The sequence below is a fragment of the Petaurus breviceps genome, unplaced genomic scaffold (assembly GCF_028583685.1).
Source record: "Petaurus breviceps papuanus isolate PSGF00001 unplaced genomic scaffold, PetGlider_PUasm1.0 90639, whole genome shotgun sequence".
Lineage (NCBI taxonomy): Eukaryota > Metazoa > Chordata > Mammalia > Diprotodontia > Petauridae > Petaurus > Petaurus breviceps.
Genome location: NW_027187296.1, coordinates 7,778,017 through 7,788,973, shown reverse-complemented (window position 1 = coordinate 7,788,973; position 10,957 = coordinate 7,778,017). Strand labels below are relative to the sequence as shown.

The following is a 10,957-nucleotide window of genomic DNA, read 5'->3' as shown; positions in this document are numbered from 1 at the left end:
GGGGGGGGGGGGGGGGGGAGGCTGAGGAAGGCGGAGAGGTCAGGCAGTGGAACTGGAGGGCCCTAGAGGGGAGGCCAGAGGGCAGGAGAGAGCCGAGAAGAAGGGGGAGTGGGGGCGGGGCCCCGGCACTTCCTCGTCGCGCCCCGCCCCCGCCCCCGCCCCCGGCCCGGGCCCCGGCCCCGGCCCCCGCCCCCCCCCCCTCCCCCCGGACTCGAGAAGGACCTCCCCCTCCCCGTCCCCCGGCCCCTCCGCCCCCCCCCCCCCCCCCCCCCCCCCCCGCAGGCCCCGGCCCGGGCCCCCGCCCTCCTTGAATCTTCCGGCCTCGCTCTCTCACTTCCTTCTCGAGTCCCGGAGCCGCTGCTGCCGCCGCCGCCCCCAGCGCCCCCAGTGCGGGCAGGGAGGGAGGGAGGAAGAGGACCAGGTGAGCTTGTGCCCCCAACCGCCCCCTCCATGCCCGGGCCGGGTAGGGACAGGCAGGGGCTGCGAGGTCCCAGCCAGCAAAGTTTCCTTGGGACCCAGAGGACTGGAAGTTGGGCGGCGGCTGGGGCCGGGGCCGGGGCCGGGGCGGTGCTCGCGCTAGCCCCTGCTCTGTCCGGTCTGCCCGGCCCGGCCCCGGGGGGTGGGACTACTAGGCAGGCTGTGCTGGGGGGCTCGGAGCTCCTTGAAGCTTAGGGGCGAGATCTCTAGGGAGGGGAGGAGCTCCCGGAGGCGAGGGCTTTCTGCGCTGGGAAAAGGGATCGAGCTGAGTTTGAGAAGGGTCTCTGTGATTTGGACGATGTCTTTGGGTATCTAGAATGGGGGAGGGGGAGTCATATTTAAGTCTTCTTTATGATGGGGGGAGATCATATTAGGGATGGGAGAAAGGATCTCTTGGCTAGAAATATGTAGTTGAAGGAAGAATCTCATGAATTGGAAAGGGGAGTCTGATTACTAGGGGGGCTCTGGGCTAAAGGAAAAGTCTCAGAGGTTGAGGACAGGCTTGCGGCTGGGTGTGGATTCTAGTTTGGAGAAAGTCTTTGGATTGAGGGCTTCCCCAAGTCTTAGCATTTAGGAGGAATATCTTCGTTGAGGGATGGGTCTTTGCTCTGGAGGTTGTGTCTCTGGGGTTGGGAGGAGCCATAAGAGTGTGTAGATCGGTTGGGGAGCTTCTGGGTTGAGGGCAATTTTTGAACTCTGAGAAGTCAAAAGGACTGACTAAGATTTAAAAGAATTTGAAGCTGGGGTAGGGGTCGTGGGTCTGGGTGATTTTTGTTCTGGGACTCTGTGGACTTAGGGTCTCTGGCCTAGGGATGACACAGACACATAACTACATCAAGGCCAAGTGTGCAGGGGCAATAGTAGAAGTTCACGGTGTGGTAATTCAGAGAAGGAAGAGGCCAAACAGATTCTGCTGGAGAAACCCAGGAAGACTTGATGGAGGAGGTGGCACTTGTGTTGAACGTTGAAGGATGGGTAGAAATTGGGTAAACAGCCTAAGGTTATTCTAAGTGGAGAGAACATACTAGCTGATAATGGAAGCTAACATTTACATAACCCTTTGCTTTACATACATCTCATTTGATCATGAGCAGTATCGTCAGGGAACAGGGAATTGTTCAGTTTGATTAGGGGAAAAAAAGGTCTTTTAAGGGAACTAGAAAAAATAGATTATTCAGGGTCAGGCCTTGGAACGGCCCAAGTGTCAAGCTCAGGAATCTAGCTTTCTCTTGTGAGTCATTGGGAACCAAAGCAGGTTTCTAAACAGGAGAAAGATGTGATTGGAGTTGGTCTGTGGGACAGTGACTGGCCTTAAGTGGGGGAGGGACTGAAGGGAAGGGACTAGTAATGGGGAAGCCATTGAGTAGACTGCTGTAATCTCCTTGGAGGGAGGAAATGAGGCTTGGGCTCACTGAGGGCTGTGGAGACAGAGGAAGGTGCTGAGGGGAGAGACCTTGTTGAGGCAGACTTGACTGATTGGATGTGAGTCAAGGAAGAAGGAGGAGTCAGTGATGTTCTGAAGTTTCTGAGCTTGGCTGATTGGGAGGATGACAAAAATAGGGAAGTTAGGAAGAAGAACATGCTTGCAAAAGTGGGGGAAGGGGTGAGGAAATAAGGAGTTCAGTCTGAGCTTAAGATGCCTGGGGAAACATGTAGGATGTTCCCACAAGCAGTGGAAATATTGGGACTCAGTACTTCCCAAATCAGCCTCTTTCACTTTTGGACAGACCTAATCCTTAGGTATAATACTTAAAGCTGGCCAAGATTTGCCTCTCTGCTACCATTTATCTTTGTTCATCTTATTCTGCCCTCTGGACACAAGCAGAACAAATCTCAGACTTGTTGGCCACCCTTCACATGCCTCCTCCCCTCTTCTCCTCTCCCCTCCCCTCATTCCACCCCAATCTTCAAGTTAAACATCCCTATTTCCTTCTGGGTACTGTACTTCTGGGTACTCTAGTTATACGGATCACCCTCTTCTGGGATTTAATTGTTGTTATTCAGTCATTTTCAGTTGTCTCCAACTCTTTGGGGTTTTCTTGGAAGAGATACTTTTTTTTAAAAACAATTGGGGTTAAGTAACTTGCTCAAGGTTACACGGCCAGTTATTTCTGGGTGTGGTGCTAAGTATCTGAGCCCAGATTTGATCCCAGGTCATCCCGACTTTGGGGCTGGTGCTCTTACTCGCTGTGCTACCTGGCCGCCCTTTGGAAGAGATATTGTAGTGGATTGCCATTTCCTTCTCCTGCTCCTCCTGCCAGTTCATTATGCAGATGAGGAAACTGAGGTAAACAGGGTTAAGTGACTTGTCCAGGGCCACACAGTTTATCAGTGTCTGAGGCTTGATTTGAACTCAGGAAACAGTCTGCCTGACTCCAGGTTCTGTACTCTATCTGTTGGGCCACCTAGTGGTGCCAGGAATTGAGTACAGTCCAAGGAAGTGGAGAGAAAAAATTGTTGAGGACAGAATTTTAGGGAAAATTCAAACTTAGGGAGTACAGAACTATGACAGGGGAAAGGTCTCTCCTCTCTCTCAGGCTGCAGGTATGAAGTGCATCCTTACTGGCAAGCACAATGGGCTAAATGGGAAGTGGCAAGTTGGAAAAGGTATATATATTGGGTAAACAATAGGCCATATACACCAACCCCCCACATTACCAGGGCTATGGTAAAGAAGTGCTGGGATTGCACTATATGAAAAACACTAAGAGCTGGAGATATACGGAGACAGATGCACTGCCACATCTGGGAGGCTCCACCCCTGTATTGGGTTTTCTTCTGCCCCTAAACAGAACTGATTGGGAAGGAGCTGACCCAAGTCATGATTTTCAGCCATGAATGGAGGGATTCCTGTGAGTATATGGGATTGAGAGCAGGCATGAGAAACTTCAGGGGATATGTGTCCTTCCACAGACACTTAGGGGAATAGGAACTAGTTGGAGCATCCTCCTTCTTGGAGGTGAGGGGAGGAGTAGGAATGATAACTGTAGCTCTCATTTCTAAGTGGAGCTAAGATGTACAAAGTGCTTTCCTTTGACAACTCTGTGAGGTAGACAGTGTTTGCAAATATTGTTAGCTTCATTTTACAGAGAAGGCAACTGAGTCACAGAGAGGCAAAATTGCTTGTCTATGATTAGGCAACCATCCCAGTGGCAGAGATGGGCAGGCTTTCTTAAAAAGTCTGGTCTCAAATCCAAAGTACTCTTTTCACCGTTTATGATCATTGGCATTACTTTTAAGGCTTCTGAGTTTCTCTGAGGAAAGGTTTTGTGATAATAAGGGGGTCAGGGTTCTGGGAGAAGATTACAACCTGTCTGAACACAGTCTTACTTGCATTTTGAGATTGCCTGGGGTCAGGGTAGTGAATGGAGAGAAAAGTTATCCTTTAGCCACTTATTATTTTAGGATTTTGATCTCCAAGGATCTTTAGAGATCATGGGTCCTAACCCCTTCATTTTACTGAGGAGAAAACTGAAACCAAAGAGAGGTGAAGTCATTTGCCTAGGAAAACATGGGAAGGTAGCAGAAGAGCTGGGATTCTGACTCCATTGCAGCTAGGTTGTAGTTGGTGCAAATGAGGAATCCGGTGAAGTTGTTGCATGAATTTAGATTTGCATGTATTCAACTCTGCTCATCAAGTTTCCACTACACCTGTCTGTCTTGCTCATCAAAACTACCTTTTCTTTTGGACAGCTACTTCCACCATTTCTTAAGGGGAGGACATTTGGGGCTCTACCTTTATCTTCTCTCCTCCACTGGCTCCTTCGGCTTGACTCTGGGACTCTGTGTAGTCTTAGAGCTTATGCCCAACCCTTGCCCAGGATGAAAGACAGGAACTCGTGACCTCCTAGCTGAAATTTGAAAAAGTCAGCTTGCTTGTGCTTCTGCCTCTCTTAAGGACTGTCCTCCATCCCCCACCCCAACTGCCAAGGGTCCTTCCTCTTTCTAAAGGCATAACCTTTCCTCCAGGAAGTGCCCTCTCAGGCAACCCACTGTATTTCAGAAAGTTGTGCCTGGGCGGAGAGGGGGTCATCTAAGTTGTAGACTAATCTGGTTCCAAGTCAGCTTCTCCTCTCTTCCCACCCCAGGACTCTCAGCAGATGAATTCATATAGCCTCCCTCCCAAGTACTTGGGCTGTATGCTAAGGGGTTCTCCCATAAACTTTTCTGTCCCCTTGAACACCTTGGCTCCCTGGATCAATTGCTGCTAGGCAGGAGTAGGAATTGTAAAGATGACTGGATTTTGGGTCAAAAGTCCTTAGCTTTACTGTCCATTCCCTCTGTAAAATGAGGGGTTGGACTAAACTCAAGGTTTCTTAACCTGGGATACAGGAATTTGTTTTAAAAAATATTTTTATAACTATTTCAATATATTTAGTTTCCTTTGTAATCTGATGTACTTTATTTTTGCATTTAGAAATGTGGTTCTGGGAAGGGGTCCATAGGCTTCAGTAGATTGTCAAAAGGGTCTATGACCCACACAAAAAAAGGTAAGAAGTGCTAGACCAAATGATCTCCAAGGCCTTTTCAGCTCTTAAGTCCTATGATCCCTAAGAGTAATAAAGATGTTTTTCTTAGTTAGGGCCATTAAGGGGCTCAGACACTGTGGAAGGTGCTTCCAGCCTAGACTGAGAAAAATCTGAGACTACATTAGTCCCAAGGAACTTTAAGGATTTAAAATGAAGGATTATGTCAGAAGGTTGAGGTGCCACTTTGTCTGAACTGTCAAGATTCCTTTTATCTGTAAGGCTAATTGTCTTCTTCAGGTTTGTGAGACCTAAATTTGAATAGTTTCTTGTCCCTTGTAAACATATCCTAGAAAACTAACTTATGCAGTCTGGATTATGTAGGAGTAGGGAGGAAAAGGGAAAGAGGGAAATAAGTGATAGGAAGGGGCACCTGGAGATGGCAATAGCAGGAAAAGGGAGGTGCTTAGAAATTGATTGGTAGATCATAGGATCAGGCTGTGGAAGGGACCTTAGAAGACAACTTCTCCTTTGGCAGAGGAAAATGAAGCCCAGAGAAGAATAGGGACTGCATAACAAGATTGAACCCAAGCCCTCTGATTCCAAAGAAAATTCCCTTTCTGCTCCACATTCAGAGATGTCCTCATCTCTGAAACCACAGATCCAAGCGACTCTTGCACCAAAAGCTATCCTCCAACTGGGCTGTTCATAGACTCAGAGAGCTGGAATGAGTCTTAGAAAAGTGAGTTCCTTTCTATGCTTCTTTCTAGTCCCACCCTTAGGAAGGAAACAAGCATTTATTAAGAACCTACTATGTGCCAGCCACTATCTGTTTAGAAATATCTTCAGCAACCCTATGAAGTAAGTGCTATTATTATCTCCATTTTACAGTTGAGGAAAGTGAGGCAGATAGAAGCTGAGTGACTTGAACAATGTCACATAGCTAGTAAGTGTTTATAGCTGGATTGGAAGTCAGGTCTTCCTGACTCTAGTTGTTGTTCAGTCATTTTTCAGTCAGGTCTGACTCTTCCTGACCCCAGTGGGGGTTCTTTTGGGCAAAGTTACCAGAGCAACTTGCTATTTCCTTCTCCAGCTCATTTTATAGATGAGGAAACTGAGGCAAACAGGGTTAAGTGACTTGCCCGGGGTTACACAGCTAGTTGTCCCAGGCCAGATTTGAATTCAGAAAGATGAGTCTTCCTGATTCCAGACCCAACCCTATATCCACTGTAACACTTATGTGCCCTTAGGCTTTGGGGGGAGTTGTGGCTAGTCCTAGAAGAAATTCATAGGCTGTGGGGGATGAGAGGAAGAGAGGCTGCCTTTAGGAGTATGGGACTGAGACTGGTTGGTCCTTCACTCATGGGAGGGTAGGATGGAGGGAGAAATAATTAGTTATGTGTAATTAGCCCACTGCTTATTTGACTCTTGGGAAAGAGCTTGGTTGGAGTAGAGTTTAGAGATTCCTTTCAAATTCTGTCTTGGCTTTATAAAATCAGATTGTTAGACCTAGAAGGGGCTATCTATTTGAGTCCCCTGTTTTCCAGAGGGTTTCCCTGAAGCCCTGGAAGTGTGAAGTGACTTGCCCTGGACCACATAGAGATAAGCTTATACTCTAATCTAGTCCTGATTTCGAAAGACTCTTTCTACTGTACCAGTTATCTGCCTTTACTCTTCCGTCAATTCCCTGAAGGTATCAATATTTATTGATAAACTAAGGCAGTGGTTGATCCCTGAGCTCCAAGAAATAGTGGAATTGTAGCTCCCAAGACTCTCTCTCCCTTGTGGAAAAAGCCTTTGTCTGGGGCTCAGAAGTACTGGACTTCACCCCTATCTCTTGTCACTAGCCTACTCTATGACTTTAGATTAGTCCCTCCCCTCTTTGGTTCTATTTCCTCCTCTGATAAATGAGGGGGTTGAAATAGCATCATGGAAATCTAAGAACCTCTCAGCATGGTTAACTCTGAGCAATTTTTTGGAGGCACCCTTCTTCCAGGAAGTCTGCCCAGATGAACCTCTGTCAGCTCCAGACTCTCCATTTTCTCTACTAATATAGGGCTCTATCCCCTCCCCCCCTTAGAAATGTTTCCAATCCAACTCTGTCCCCTATCTAATAACTCTCTCCCTCAAGGCTGTGTCTTCCCTTCAACACAGGGAATTCCTCTTTCTGCCTTACTTTTCACCCCTTGCTCCCTGGTGGGGAGTGGTTGGCATTATCCACTAAGGGGTGAGGGGGTAGGCAGAGCAGTCTGGTCTCTGAGCCATCCAAGGGGTACTTAGGAATAATAGCTAATTTAACAATAGCAATGTAAAGCATTTAAACTACTTCACCCACAGTAACCTCAGGAGTAGATAAGATGTTAGTGTTATTGTTAGTTTGATATCCATATAGCACTTGATGGTTTGCAGAGCACTTCATGTATAGTATCTCATTTGATGGGCCATGCAAATATTCTCATCTTTTCTTACAGGTGAGGAAACTGAGGTTCAGAGGGGTTGGTGACTGTCCCAGGGCCACCTGGCTAATGTTAACCCCAGATCTCCTGTCTCTTAAGTGTAGATCTCTTTCTGCTACACAACACAGCCCATGGGGTGGGAGGAGGGCTCAGAGAGCCTTAGAGGAATAGACTGCCCAACCCCTACCCCCTACAACACTCTTGACCTGATCAACATGAAAGGAGCCTCCCTGGCCAGCCTGCCCTCTTATGGTTGAGAGGATGGTCCATTGAGTGTTCTCTCTGGCATTTGCTGTGTGGCATTGGGCAAAGCCATTTCCACTCTTTGAGCCTTAGTTTCCTAAACTGTAGAGTAAGGATGATAATACAGTAGTACTACCTTCCTTTTATGGCTATGAGGAGGATCAAATGAACTGTTACTAAATTTGATTCAACAGATGTTAATAAACACCTACTGTATGCAGAGCCCTGAGATCAGGGCAACTAGGTAGCTCCATGGATAGAACTTTGAACCTGGAGTCAGAAAGACCTTGAGTTCAAATCTGGCCTCAAACATACACTAGCTGTGTGAATTTAGGCAAGTCACTTAACCTCTGGTTGCCTCATGTTTCTCAACTGTAAAACGGGGATAAAATAGCACTTGTCTCCCAGTGTTGTTGTGAGGATCAAATGAGATTTGTAAAGAGCTTCGAACAGTGCCTAGCATATAGTAAATGCCATTGAAATGCCAGCTGATATTTTAGAGAGATGTGTCCACTGGAGGTCACAGTCCTTGGGATTGGTGTGAGGCATGTGCCTTGGGGCTTTACCCTGGAGGTGTGTGTGTGTGTGTGTGTTTAGGGAATGGGCCTGGGACTGGGGGGGGGGTGAATAAGAAGAGAAGTGGAGTTTCCTCCCTGACACATACTTTCCCCTGTGGAAACCCCCCTCCAGCCTCCTTGGAGGTGGGGCCTGGGGCCAGGGTTGAGTTGGTTTGGAAATGGGAGGGGGGTGGGGGTTCGTCCTTCCTGTTGAGGAGGGTGTGGGTGGCCCTGGGAGGTGGCAGGGGGGAGGACACTGGTCTTCCGGCCATTCTGTGCCGTTTGACGGTTGGCTATGAAATTCTCATTAGGAGTGGAGAGTCAAGCACAGTGGAAAGAGCACTGGGCCTGAGATGAAGATACTCAGCTTCAGGCCCTGCCGCTGACTGCCTCACTCACTGGTCACTGTTGGCCAAGTCCCTTGGTTTCTTCTTCTGTAAAATGAGGGGGCTGAACCAGAAGATCTCTGAGGTTCCTTCCAGCTTTTATTCTGTTCTAAGTAAGGCCCAATATTCAATGAAGCTCTGAATCCTTTGGCAGCCTAAGCCTCACCCCTGGGATTCCCTAAGGAGTTGTCTTCTCCATTGCCCCACCCAGCCCTTTTTTCCACACAGCTGTGATTGAGCCTCACCCCAACCTTTGGTGGCCCATCTCCCAGGCCCCAAGGTCCATTCCCCCAGTCTTTATTGCAGGCCCAAACCCTAGGGTGCATTAGCCCCTTCTCTTCTGCCCTCCCCCAGGGCCCCAGTGGTCTGGGGAAGAGAGGGCTGCCAGCCAAGTTGAATTACAACAATTCCATTTCCTCCCTAGCCACAGCCTAAGTCTGGCTGCTCCATCAGAGATTGGGGGTGATGTGGGGGGGGAGGGTGTGACAAGATCCTTCAGTAATTGGTTAGCACTGAGACTACACCCCCTACTGGAATCTGGGACCCAGGCACCCAATTCCCTCATCTCCAAATCCACAGTGACAGGAGAATGGGGTGGATGGCAAAGGTAGTAGGGAACCCCCTCCTAAAGCTTCAAGAGGAGCTTTCTGATCTGGTAATTGAACATGCCTGTGTCTTGCAGGGAAAGGGAGAAAGGGTAGAGAGATGGTGCATTTCTAAGCCAGATCTCAGATCTAAGATTCAGCTAGCTATAGCCACTCCCCACTCTTCCCCACCGTTCCCTTTGCCCTTAGTCCAGGCTCCTCTCCCTGATCTCCCTCCTCTCTCCCTACCACCCCGTTCCAAAGAAGCTCACTACATACACAGTACACATACTTTCCAACAGCATTCAAGGTGAGCTTCGTGCCCCCATCCCAAACCCATTATCTCTTTGTGAAAAGAGTATCTGCTTTAGAATCTCAGGCTTAGGTTCCAATTCTTGCCAATTTTGTGACCTGGCTCCAGTTTTCTCTTCAATCCGAGATTCCTTCTAGCTCTTATGTTCTGTGTTTAGAATCTAGTTCTATGTCTAGAATTTTATTCTTTCCAGTCAGCCATGAGGATCTCTGGTGGGTTCTTGAGTAAGGAATGGTCAAGATCAGAATTAGGCTACAGGGCAGCCCAGCTTTGGCACTGTGTATAGGAGGGCTAGAGAGACACACTGGATTAGAGTAAGGAAGATGCTGCTGTGAAACAATGTGGGAAGAGCCGTGACCTGGACTCTGACTGGAGCTACAGGTTTGGCAAGAGGGGGATGGACGAATAGACGTTGGAAGAGAGAGGACAGACAGGATCTGAGAACCACTAGGTCTTATTTGCCTTTGTTTTCTCCTTCACAAGAGACTGTATGGCTTAGTGGGTAGGAGTTGACCTTGAAGCCCGGAAGATAGGTTCAGGTCCCATGTCTGATAGAAACTATGTGACCCTGGGCAAATAATTTACCCTCTCAATATTCTATGCAGTTTTCTTAGGACTTCAAGTTGCAGAGAAGGTGCTGACCTGCATTAGTAGAGGGACCTTCATTGAGGAGATCCATATACTGAGGAAGTCACAATTTCAGTTTTAGTAGGGCTCTTTGCACACAGTAGGCATCATTATTTGTATGGCAAGGAAAGAGATGAGTCAGAAATGGTCTGTTTTCAGGGTGTAAGAAGTAGGAGTTGGACTTGATCTCTAAAGTCCTTTCCACAAAATAACCAGAGTGGACAATAATCAGTGTGGTATAGTGGGGAAAGCATTAGTTTGGAAATAGATGCCCTGTGCTCAGGTCCTAAGTTACATGATCATCCCAATTCCCTTCTCTCTGGTCTCAATTTCCTCCTCTGTAAAGTGGGGGAATTGGACTTGATATGTATTTTGATATACACACTTCAAGAATTATGAAGTTGGAGTCAGACTCAGGAGAGGAGATAGGTGATCTCATTGATTAGGAAACATTAGGAGGAGAAGCTGGGAAAATCAGGGTAATGCTTTCACCCCTTGTGATTTCCCCAGTCTATCCCCCTTTCTTCTTCCCCAATTCTTCCTCTTCTCCCCCTTTGGGTTTCTTCCTTCCCCTCCCCACAGCCCAGCCAGCCACTCCCTGTTGGGACACTTCCCCTGTTCTAACGGTCAGGCCCCGTCATCAGTCCTTTCTCTGGTTCCTCCTCCCCCCTTAATTAAAAAATTCAGTAAACACTTAGCACCAACTATGTGCTCCTTGTTTGGGATGCAAGAATGAAGGTAAACATAGAACCTGCCCTCAGGGACCTTGAAGAGATCAGACATTCACAAAGAAGAGTGGTAGGAGGTGGGGCAGCTAGGTGGTGCAGTGAATAGAGCACTCTGGAGGA

The 10,957-nt window shown here is 48.0% G+C and overlaps 1 protein-coding gene across 3 annotated transcripts in view; it reads left to right on the top strand.

The window, feature by feature from the left end:
- Positions 1-298: 298 nt before the first annotated feature.
- Positions 299-10,957, top strand: part of RHOG (ras homolog family member G) — a 25,788-nt gene continuing 15,129 nt past the window's right edge. The window contains exon 1 of one of the 3 annotated variants that reach the window (XM_069064728.1): positions 299-421. The gene's annotated coding sequence lies outside the window, so the exon portion shown is untranslated. The remainder of the gene's footprint in view (positions 422-10,957) is intronic. The other 2 variants (XM_069064729.1, XM_069064730.1) reach the window with 2 other exon arrangements.